Source organism: Tursiops truncatus, chromosome 8 (assembly GCF_011762595.2).
Source record: "Tursiops truncatus isolate mTurTru1 chromosome 8, mTurTru1.mat.Y, whole genome shotgun sequence".
NCBI classification, from domain to species: domain Eukaryota; kingdom Metazoa; phylum Chordata; class Mammalia; order Artiodactyla; family Delphinidae; genus Tursiops; species Tursiops truncatus.
In genome coordinates, this window is record NC_047041.1 from 44574612 (window position 1) to 44587484 (window position 12873).

Genomic DNA, 12873 nt, shown 5'->3' on the forward strand with positions numbered 1-12873 from the left:
AACACTCTTTGACATAAATCACAGGAAGATCTTTTTTGATCCACCTCCTAGAGTAATGGAAATAAAAACAACAATAATCAAAGGGTACCCAATGAAACTTAAAAGCTTTTGCACAGCAAAGAAACCATAAACAAGACTAAAAGTTAACCCTCAGAATGGGAGAGAATATTTGCAAATGAATCAACGGACAAAGGATTGATCTCCAAAATATATAAACAGCTCATGCAGCTCAATATTAAAAAAACAAACAACCCAGGCTTCCCTGGTGGCACAGTGGTTGAGAATCTGCCTGCCAATGCAGGGGACATAGGTTCAAGCCCTGGTCTGGGAAAATCCCACATGCCGCGGAGCAACTAAGCCCGTGAGCCACAGCTACTGAGCCTGTGCGTCTGGAGCCTGTGCTCCGCAACAAGAGAAGGCCGCGACAGTGAGAGAGGACCACGCACCGCAATGAAGAGTGGACCCCGCTCACCACAACTAGAGAAAGCCCTCTCACAGAAACAAAGACCCAACACAGCCAAAAATAAATAAATAAATTCTTTAAAAAAAAACCCAATCCAAAAATGGGCAGAAGACCTAAATACACATTTCTCCACAGAAGACATACAGATGGCCAGGAAGTACATGAAAAGCTGCTCAACATCACTAATTATTAGAGAAATGCAAATCAAAACTACAATGAACTATCACCTCACCCCAGTTAGAATGGGCATCATCAGAAAATCTACAAACAACAAATGCTGGAGAGGGTGTGGAGAAAAGGGAAACCTTGTGCACTGTTGATGGGAATGTAAATTGATACAGCCACTATGGAGAACAGTATGGAGGTTCCTTAAAAAACTAAAAATAGAATTACCATATGACCCAGCAATCCCACTACTGGGCATATACCCAGAGAAAACCATAATTCAAAAAGACACATGCACCCCAATGTTCATTGCAGCACTATTTACAATAGCCAGGTCATGGAAGCAACGTAAATGTCCATTGACAGACAAATGGATAAAGAAGATGTGGTACATATATACAATGGTATATTACTCAGCCATAAAAAGGAACGAAATTGGGTCATTTGTAGAGACGTGGGTGGATCTAGATAGAGACTCATACAGAGTGAAGTAAGTCAGAAAGAGAAAAACAAGTATCGTATATTTACACATATATGTGGAACCTGGAAAAATGGTACAGATGAACTGGTTTGCAGGGCAGAAATTGAGACACAGACGTAGAGAACAAACATATGGACACCAAGGGGGGAAGGCAGTGGCAGGGTGGGTGGTGGTATGATGACTTGGGAGATTGGGATTGACATGTATACACTGATGTATAAAATGGATTACTAATAAGAACCTTGTGTATAAAAAAATAAAATTCAAAAAAAAAAAAAAGAAGGATGTAGTGGCATCACCTGTTATTCCTGTGTAGTATCTCTTGTTTGGTCCCCAGACAGGACACTCCCGTAGTCCATGTGTTTGCCTTTTAGAAGCATGTGACTGGCAACTCCACTTAGAATATGGCTTGGTTATTTCTAAAAAAAAAAAAAATATATATATATATATATATATAGAATAGCTAGAATAAAATAAAGGTAAGAATAATAATGTATATTTCTATTAAATGAAGAGTAGATGAGAGTAATGGTATTGAAAGCACTTTGTGAGATGCTCTATAAGAATATTACTTCCAAAACTTCTTGAGAATGTGTATTATTGAACATAATAATTAAGGAATAATTAAGATAGTGGCCATCATACCAGATCTGAAAAATCCCCAAATCATCTTCTGGCAGTCTGGATTTTCCCAATTTGTTTGCCTCATCATCACCTTATCAATGCTGGATCTTCAGCTATCGTTCAACTATATGGAACTAGCTTCGCAATTTCTTAAGCATAACACAATGTTGTAATCAGACACATTCAAATTTGGTTTTTCAAAAGTCATTGTCTTCTCATAGAATAAATGGAATCTCATACTGTCTTGAATATCTTGACAGATGGGCTTGTCATTTCAGAGCAGATGGCAAGATGATTAGGCTGAACTCTGAAATCTTAAATACTAGACATATGAACGGCTATTCAAGAGCTAAAGACACTGAAAATATCCCTTTAGACAGTCTGCATTTGAAGGGGATATTTGTTTAAAACTCAAATATTCTTCTACTCTGGGGGAAACTTAGATTTCCTTGCAACAAATCCATTCTGTTTTGAAAGAGTAGAGACTTGGTGTCAGGCTGACTTGGGTTTTGAATCTGATCTGCTGTTTACTAATGTGTGATGAGATATTTCATCTTAGTTTCTGGATGTGTGAAAGCTGGGTCAATAACACTTACCTCATGGAATTGGGGGGATAATTTATTGAGATAGCACAAGTGAAAGATCTCACAGATATCCATCCCTGCAAGTACCTTTCTAGACTGACAAATGATAAACTTGTTCTGCACTTGTAGCTGAAGAGAAAATGGTACATGTTTTTCCACTAACATTATTTTTGGAGTTTAAAAACATATAGAGATTTTAATAAAGAGGACTTTGAGAAACAGAAAACAACAAATAGTATAAAATGTATATAAATGTACCAATATGCATGCATACATGTGAAAGATACACATTCACCTTATCTTTATTCAACATTAATTATAGATTTTAAAGCACTTCTGGAATCATTATTTCATTTGATCCTCTGTATCACGGCGTAAAGCAGCATTATCTCTACCTAAATAAATTTTTAAAGATGAAACTCACAGAAATTGTTTGACCAATGCAACACAGCACAAAGTCAGATATGAAACTATTTTTTTAACTAACTCTTGGCCAAGCTCCAAAAGAAAGGGATTCTGAAGTTCTCCCCAGTTACTATCTCTGCTTTCCCCCAATGTTTATGCTGTGGACATTGTTGGTTACATTCTCAGCATCCACATTTCCTTTCATCTATCAACAGTGTCCAGAGTTTGCATTGGAGGAATCCTTACTCACACATTCTCTGCCACTTAATTTGGGTCCTGTTTATTCCCACCAGATCCAGGAGTGGTTCATGTTTGCTAAAACTAATTGTGTGTTTAATCCCCCCAGCTATTTGGGGACTAGGCACAGTAGTCAGGCATGGTCAAAGAAATGCAGAGTGACTTTTGCTGGGTAACCTGAGAAAGAACAGATTCCTCACTCTGAAAGCTCTCTTTCCATGGAGAGTGTGCTGTACAAGTATCAGGAATGGAACTGTAGCAGCCGTTTTGCATAATTAGGGGAGAGCCTGGAGTGACAAGGGCACTGTGTGAAACCAGTGGCAGAACCTGATATTCAGAGATCAGTTAGTAAGATTCTCATGAGCATCATTGGCCGTTAGATTAGGCTTCTATGGAAAGATCCCTAAACTTTCAGTTACCTTCACCAATGAATTCCCTTTATTGTTTAAGCCAGTTTGAATTGGATTTTCACTTATTGCAACATAAAGAGATGTGCTGAAAGGTGTGGCTAAAATTTTGGCAATAGAAAATAGATACTGCTTGGGGTAAACATTTGAAAATTCCTTAGGAAATTTGTTTCTGGAATGCCATTTAAGTCAATGTTGAGAAGAATTTGTAAACTTTTAAAAATTTTACAAACAGCTTTCTAATGAATGCACCTGACCATTATTCCCTCAGCCTGTAAAGAATTTCACAAGTATCTCTGAGCCAGGTGTACAGAAAGGAAAAAAAATAGAACACTTGTGACTGATCTATAGGAGCTTATAAACTGGTTAGGTAAAAAGGGCTAGCAAATATGATACAGTGAAAATCACTAGAACAGCCGTCCCAAACCTTCCTTTTTGGCACCAGGGACAAGTTTCACGGAAGACAATTTTTCCACCGTCCAGGGTGGGAGTGGGGGTATGGTTCAGGTGGTAATGTGAGTGATGGGGAGTGATGGGGAGCAGCAGATGAAACTTTGCTTGATTGCCCACTGCTCACTTCCTGCTGTGTGACCCAGTTCCTAACAGGCCGCAGACTGGTACAGGTCCACGGCCTGTGGGTTGGGGACCCCTGCACTAGACCGCATATGATCATGTTAAATAGTGTGGGGGAAATTTGAGAGAAATTCTGAATGACAATGTAGGGTTGGTGGAGTTAGGAACATCTTAAAGAATATGAGACCAAGTGATCTCTGACATTGCAACTGTAGATGTAATAAGGAAAGGAGTGTTGACAGATATTTCAGGTAACTGAAAAAAAGAAGTATCATTTAAGGTATATAGTACTTGCCATATATCCCTAATGTTTCATTTTTGGCTGTTTCAATAGCCACGTAATACAAGGAAGGAGAGCTGGGCTAGGACTCAAGAGGTACAATGTCTTATTTTGGTTCTAATATTTACTACATTTTTAAAAATTTGAGGTAAAGCATTTTATGTTAAAAAATTACTACATTTTAAAAAACCTTTTTTATTTTGAAATAAAGAGAGATTAACATGAAATTACAAGATTGTCCAAAGAGGTCCCATGCACCCTTCACCTGGTTTCCCCTAATGGTGTCATGGCCATTTTATCACATTTGTAGATTTGTGTAACTATCACTTCAGTCAAGATAGAGAGCTATTCCATCACCACTAAGACTTCCCTCATGCTATTCCTTTATAGTCATTCCTTCCCACCATCCCCAAACCCTGGCAACCATAATTTGTTCTCAGCTCTAAAATGCTCTAAAATGTTGTCATTTAAGAATATCATATAAATGGAATCCATTGTATTTTTGTTTTGTTTTCTGTTTGTTCATTTTCAGTTTTTTTCCCCCCTGCTTTCCTGTGGGTTATATGAATATCTAGATTTCCATTTTGATATATCTATAGTGTTTTGGAGTATATCTCTTCACATAGCTTTTTAATGGTTGCTCCAGGTATTGTACCTACAAAACATATCACAGTCTGCTGGTGACATTTCATCAGTTCAGTGAAGTACAGAAACCACACCTCCATTTATGTTCCTTTACCCTCCTCCACTTATAATTTGTCTTAAATATTTCTTCTATAAACATCAATAACTGCATCAGTATTATAATTTTAGCATCAACTGTCAAGCATAATTTAGAAACTCAAGAGAAGAAAATTCTATCACATTTACCCACATATTTTTACTCTTTATATTATGTTTTTTCTTCATTCCTGATGTTCCAGGATTCCTGCTTTTATCATTTCTTTTCCATATAGAAAACTTCCTCTAGCCATCCTTTTATGGTAGGACTGCTGGTGACAGATTTTCCTAGTTTTCCTTTATCTGAAACCATCCTTATTTTTTCTTCACTTTTGAAGGATATTTTTGCTGGGTATAAAATTCGAAGTTGGCAGTTCTTTGTTTTCATCTGGAAGAATGTTATGCCATTTCACTCTGCCCCCTTCAATCCTCTGTTGAGTCTATCTACTGAGTTTTCTGTTTTAGTTATTGTATCTTTCAGTTTTAAAATTTCCATTTGTTTATTTTTATATGTTTCCTTTCTGGAACTTTCTGTTTTGTTCATTTGTTTCAAATATATACATAATTGTTCACGGAAGAATTTTTTTTTATCATGGCTGCTTTAAAATCCTTGTCAGATAGTTCTAACATCTACCTTACCTCAGTCTTAATGTCTATTAATGTCTTTTCTTATTCAAGTTGAGGTTTTTTTTTTGGTTCTCTGTATGATAACTGATTTTCTATTGAAACCTAGACATTTTAGGTACTATATTATGAGACACTGAATCTTATTTAAACTTTGTTTTAGTAGGCCTCATTTGACACTGCATCAGCAGGGGAAGGGTTCACAGCCTTGTTTCTGCCAGATTGAGGTGGAAGTCTAGGTTCTCCACTTGGTTTCTGTTGACACTCACAGAAGAAAGAGGCATCTCATTACCTTTGGGCATGGATGGAACTTCATGGTCTCAACTAGAACTCTGTGATACAATTATGGCTGAGAGGAGTAGTGGTATTGTTATTACTGTCCACCTGGCCTCTACCCACTCTACAGAGAGATGGCCTCATTACTGCTGGGAAATGGTTAAGTCTTAACTCTTCACCATGCCTCCTCTGATACCACCCTAGCAGGGAGGGGGAGGAGATCCTCATTACTCTTAGGTGGATGTGGAAGTCCAGCTCCCTACATGGTCTCCACTGGCAACAAGGTAGAGCAGGAGGCTCATTATACCCAGAAAGGATGAACGTATCAGCTCCCCAGTAGGGCTTGCTGACAACACCTTGCCAGTGCGGTTGGGGTACATCATTACAGCTTGTCAATTGTGGAAGTCCGGACTTTGCATATGTTCATGGACTTTGCATATGTTCATTAATAGCTGGGGTTGGAGGTGGGATCTCAGTTTTTTCCATGGTATTTGGCCAGAGTAACATGGTTATTACTGAAAAGTTCTAGATAGGCTATCTAAGACTTGCTAGGCTTCTCTCCTAGTCCTGTGGTGAGAGAGAGTGGGTTTTTCTTGGGGCATTTTTAAAATCTACAATGATTATTGTTTCTGAGTTGATGATTTCCCTAGCACCCAGTCTGGGATATATGAGGCAAAAAGAAAACACAAGGAACTCACCACCATGTTGTTCCTTGGATCCTCAAAAGCCTAGCTTATTTACCTTCTTCTCTCTGTCTTTCAAAGTCATCTTATGTTTGTTTTATATATTGTGTCTAGGGTTTCTAGCTGTACTTGGCAGCAGAAACAGGGAAAAGTACATCTCAGTCTTTCTGGATGCAGAAAGTCTACTTCTGCACCATTAGGCAGTCACATAAACTCTGTGAAACCATTTATCTTATTTTTGTAAGCATAGAAATTAGTACCAGTCTAACATAAATAATAAAATTAAGACTACCAATCTAAAGCTATTATAAGAATGAAATGAGATAATAGATATGTAAGCACTTCCAAAATTGTAATATGATACACAGAAAGAAAAGTGGTTTATGTGTATCTTTCCATATATCTCTATGGATGGTTATACCTGTGTGCATACAAGTATATGTGTACACTCACATATACAGACAAATGTATACTTAACTATATCTAAAAATAGCTCCCATTTCTCAGGAATGTTTAAAAGGTTATAAAGAAATAGCTCAAATAACTAGTTTCCATGGTTCATTCTACACTAACAATGATTTGAAATTTTAGTGGCTGATAGGTGATGTGAAAAGCATTTCAAAACTGGAAAAATAATGAATCTAGTTATTGCATGGCCATTTGAGAGGGACATGCTCTTCTGCATTATCTACTTGAACTGCCAATGTAAAGATTACATAAACAACATGACAGCTACATCTCCAAGTTAGCTTTGCTGAGAAACAGCAGCCAAAAATGCAGCATTGAAGATAACTTATCTAATCATCTCTACCAAAATTAGAAGGACCCTTTGTAGTACAGTGATGAAAAAACTCACCCCAAAATGGCTTAAACCAGAAGAGAAAAATTATTGGGTCCTATAACTGAACAATTTAGAAAACAGGCTCCAAATAAGGCTTGATGCAGTGGTCAACATGTCTACAAAAGCCCAAATTCTCCCAGTTCTACTCTGCCTTCCATGCTGCCAACGTCATTCTAGTACTACCCACCATTACCCTTGACATCCCTAACCCAGGCCAGCAGCTTAAACCTTTCTTCTTTACTGAGGTGAAATACCTCACTTCCTTCCTTTCAGAAAAGGAATGAAGACATTTTCAGTAACTTTTCACATGGCCTGGAATTTATTGGCCCTCGTTGGCCTGAATTGATTCTTATGGAACATATTCTTTCTGATAGAACTTAATGAGGTCTCAAGCCTATCTCAGAAACAATCCCTCTTGCCAGGGAGTGGGTTTACAGTAACTGGCTTATATTGTTCAAATCCCCTTCCCTTCAGAAGTGGGGGCAGGATCTTCTCCACTAAATCTGTATGGCTGTCATCTTAGTCAGCTCAGACTGTACTAAAAGCTGAATGTTTTTGTCCCCCCAAATCACATGTTGAAATCTTAACCCCCAATGTGATGGTATTTGGAGGTGGAGCTTTGGGAGGTGATTAAGTCATGAGGATAGAGCCCTCATGAATGGGATTGGTACCCTTTTAAAAGAGACCCCAGGGGCCTCCTTTGTCCCTTCTGCCATGTGAAGTCACAGTAAAAAGACAGCCACCTATGAACCAAGAAGCGGGCCCCACCAGATCTTGGGACTTCCTAGCTTCTAGAACTGTGGGAAATAAGTTTCTTCATTTATAAGTCACTGAGTCTGTGATATTCTGTTATAGCAGCGCAAAAGGACTGTGATAAAAAATACCATAGACTGAGTGGCTTAAACAACAAGAATTTATTTCTCACAGTTCTGGAGGTTGAGAAGTTCAAGATCAAGGTGCCAGCAGATTCAGGGTCTGGTGAGAGCCCTTTTCTTTGTTTTCAGACTGCCTTCTGGCTGTATCTTCACACGGTAGAAAGAGAGAGAGTTCTGGTCTCAAAATTTCTCTTTTAAGGGCACTAATCCTATCCTGGAGCTTCACCCTCATGACCTTATCTAAACCTAGTTATTTCCCAAAGACCCCACCTCCAAATACCATCACATTGGCGATTATGGCTTCAACATATGAATATCGGGGGACACAAACATTCAGTCCATAGCAGCTGTTAGAGATGGGAGAGAGCTAGGTAACCTAAAGAACTATCAGGGTACTTTGAGAGCAAGAAAGCATGGCAGTGAATGGGGAGGATTCTGAAGCCATAACCAACAAATGTTTATAACACCAGCAAAATGAGGTAGACAGTCACCTTTTTTTCAGTGTTATGGGCGAGTCACTGTGCTAGACACAGTTGACCCTTGACCAACGCAGGGGTTAGGGGCACCAATCTTCCACATATAAAATCCATGTATAACTTATAGTCGGCCCTCTGTATCTGCAGTTCCTCGATATCCATGATTCCACGTCTGTGAATTCAACCAACTTCGGATCATGGTTGTGTAATGAGCCTCCCAAAATTTAGTGGACTAAAACAACCACATTATTACACTCATGAATTCTGTGGGTCAGGAATTTGGATAGGGCAGTCTTGTCCATGCCTGTAGCCTCAACTAGGGAGACTTGAATGGCTGATGGGAAGTTGAATGTCTGGGGACTGTAAAAGTTGAGGCTGGAAGATTCAATTACAGAATGGTTTTCTCATTCACATATCTGTCACCTTGTTGGTGGAGCTCCTACAAGTAATGTCTCCAGCATGCCCTTAGTAGTCTTACACGGCTGCTTGGTATTCCAGGAACGAAGAAGAAGCTGCAAGACCTTTTATAACCTAACTTCAGAAGTTACATAGCTCACTTCCACTGTTGGTCATAAGCTCACCCAGATTCAAGGTAAGGGACACAGACCTCACATCTCAATGGGGAGTATGTCAAAGAATTTGCAGACATGTTTTACAACCACCATACATTATTATATTTTCATCTTCACAAGAACCCTGTGATGTGGATTAAAGAATGTTTATAGATACGGAAAGTAATGCACAGAGACATTAAGGAACCTGCTTGGGATTACTTAGCTAGCAAGTGGCAGAACCAGGATTTGAACCCATTTTCTGAGTCCAAAACCCATGAACTTAATTACTAAGTATGTTCCTCATGTACTGTACTACTTTGCAAATTAAAGGGCTTTTTTCATCTGTTCATATGTTTTACACAGATATACTTTGAGACGGAAAAAGAAGCATAATTTTAATTTTAGTGTAATTTCCATTTTGTGGACGAGCTGATAGAGGCGAGATTCAAACATACATGTTCAGACTTTAATTAAGAGTTGTTGCACTTATTACCCTGCTGTATCTAAGGATAAACTCACGGTAAGAATCATCAGCTCCACTTAAGTATGTACAATTTCATAAAACTACATATTGTGCAGATGAGCCAACCCTATGCTATTTTCATTATATAATGCTGTCAAGAACGTGATATGGCCCAATAATTATATGGTGGTTTGATAATATGAGACAACAAGCAAACAATCCCATAGGAAAATGAACCTGATAATTAGGCTGAGTCAGAACCAGGTCCAGAAACAGGAGGAAGAGGGGAAGGCGGTATTGCCTACTAACCCAGGATACTGAGAGGAAAATGAAGAAATGTTTTGTGTTCTGGTTATAATTTTTCTAAAAATTATTCAGGTAGTCATATATAACCAGAAAATTTCAATATTATATGGCTAAACGGTAACAAAGCATTGCATATGGTTTGCCAGTTTGCCGTGATAACACAAACGCTAAGTATTGAAGATAACTCAGGAGGGCTTCTAGAGATGAAAACACTTTGGCAGAGTTTTAAAGGATGAGTATCATAATTATTTGTTTACATGATTGTATTCCCTACTTGAGCAAAATCCTTGATTTCAGTCCCATTTATCTTCGTAACCCTGAATGATACCCAGCCAAGTCTACAACAAAATAAGATATCAACAAATGTTTGTGTTGAATGAATGATTAAAGTAATAGATGAATAGAGTTCTTATTAGGCACATTGCCTAATGGATGCTGGTAGGTCAAATGGATCATCATGTGTTTTCTCCGACCAGCTCACTTCACTGAGAAGTGAAGGTATAATCAGTCAAGAAGAGAGAAGAGGAGGTTATCCAAATTAAAGCCATGTTGTACAGTTTATTGTCAGCCTTGTTGTTCAGTTTAGTGTACAGCTTAGTGTCACATTTATCCTGGAGGAATAATCTACATACCAACCCACCCTGTGATGTGGGAGAAGCCTTGAGATAAGGGGAATTTGACAACGTCACACACATAGGAAGTTTTAAGGCAGCATAATGCTATAAAAAGACTTCAAGTTAAAATTTGGCTCTGATATTTGTTTCTCTGAACCACAATTTCTTCAGCTGTAAAATAGGGACAATAATAACCTCCTCCAGCTCTAATGTGGGATCAAATGAAACAGTATTTTTGAAAGCATGTCTCAATGGTTAGCACATTGTAGGTACTCAATAAATCTTACTGATACTTTAATCAATGTTTTTTCTTTATAATTCTGAGTAATTCTCAATTCATAGTTATTTGATATTAGAAGAAGACATATAGAGGTGTGCACACAGTCTACAATCACTCTATTGATATCAGCAGACAAAGGCTTTAAAGGAGGAGGGGGTGCTGTAATTCCATTAATCAGGCCATCAGGAACAGTGGTCCAGGTTTCACACAAGAGCACTGACCCAGGAAGGGCTAGAATGGAGCCTGCACTCTGCTCACCAAGTTGCCAGGCTGCTTCCACCCCCAGTGAGTACCTTGTACCAAGGCCTCCTAGGGGCTAGCTCAGTCCTGTCTTTTATTATATCACGTAGAGCACAGACGGTGGGCTGTGATAAAATAAGGTTGCAATCTCTAGCTTGAGGCAGATTCTATGAGCAAGTCCCTCTCTGTTTTCCAAACAGAAAGCAAATATAATTTTGGGACTGAGACAGTTCTCATAGTATTTTGAAATCATTACATATCCTCATCTCTTACTGTACTTTATATCATTAATTAACTTGGAATGAGATTTCAGTTCTTAATGTAACTTACTTAAGTATAATAGATAGCAGTTAAAGAGTTACAAGAAAGAGAGGAAATTTGTTAATTATTTGGTCAATTCCAGGAAATCTTTAGATCTGTAACGGGGAATTTGACCAGTCATATCCCAGAAGAGCAGAAAATGCCAGAATGTCCCTTAGTGGCCAAGGAAAGAGGCTAGAAATAATTATACATTTATAGTTTGTGGCGCTATTACACAATTGTTTGCTTTTGCATCATACCCCTAATCACTTGTTTCTATAGGTCAGCAGAGACCAGTCTCCAAGAAAATCCACCGGGGTGGGTATGAGGGTGGGAGGAGTATTCAACTGAGGATTTAAAGACAAGAAAAACTATGAAGTATCTTATGTTTTAGACTCTTCCACAAGTAAAATTGTATGTAAATATCAAAATAACCTTCGGCTGGTATTTTATCTCCATTTACAGACAATAAGCTGAAACTCAAAAAGGTACACATAGCTGCTAAGAAGCCAAGCCACGGTCAGCACCTGAAGTCAGGTTCCATGTTCTTTCCACTTCATCACAGCTCCTCCCTCTGAATAGCTCTGACCTCGGGTATATCCTCAAGGTTAGCTTCAGCTAAGCCAGGATCATCAGATGATTTAAAAACCCTGAAGTCTATAAAACCTCTCCAGAGCCCAAGGACGTGTTCGGGAGAGTGTGGGGTCAGAAGCAAGCTGACCGACATTGTTCATTTGCACAGCCCGCATTCCCTTACCTTGTTACAGTGGCTGACAAGAAACAGCTACCAAATCCTGCCAAACCCAGTGCAGCTCAATTTTCCACACAGACAAGCTTCCTCCACTGTAAGTCTGTCTCTTTAATGGCTTGTAGCTGGAGAAGAATGAGAAGTCATCTCTCAGCAGAGAGGACAAAGTAAGGCAGCTAGATTGGCCCTAGGGGTGCCCCCCCAGAAAGCAGCCGTCTCCCTCCCCTGGAAGTGTCACCCCTGGTCCCATTATTTTATTGGTGACATAAAGCAAAACACATACTGTGATCCCTTCTAGCTAACTGTGTGGGCTCCATTCCCAGCACTTTCAGGATCAACGTTCAGTTCTCATCACACTTCTTATCTGTCCCAGCACCTTGCATGTGCCTGGAGATTGCGGTTTCCCTGGGATGACTAATTTCAGGCTTATCATTTCAACTTCCACAACTCTCATTTCAAAGGAAAAGAAAAACAATATTTGAATGTGTCTGACCTCTTCCCAGGCTTTCTGAAGTCCCAGAGGAAGACGAACCATCTAAGTAGAAAGAGGAACATTCATTCCTTCATCAGTAAATCATTTATATGTTAATATTTGGAAGCAATTAAGAGCAGGGGCTTTAGCATCACAGTGATGGGGTTCTAATCCTGGCTCCT

General features: G+C 38.9%; 1 long non-coding RNA gene across 1 annotated transcript in view; it reads right to left on the reverse strand.

Annotated features, from left to right (window-relative positions):
- The window catches only part of LOC141279255 (uncharacterized), a 45156-nt gene extending 32862 nt beyond the window's left edge, over positions 1-12294 (reverse strand). Inside the window, exons 1-2 of the long non-coding RNA XR_012333226.1 lie at positions 12229-12294; positions 1409-1528 (exon numbers count right to left, since the gene is read on the reverse strand). This is a non-coding gene — a long non-coding RNA (uncharacterized lncRNA). The remainder of the gene's footprint in view (positions 1-1408; positions 1529-12228) is intronic.
- Between the last annotated feature and the right edge of the window lie 579 nt (positions 12295-12873).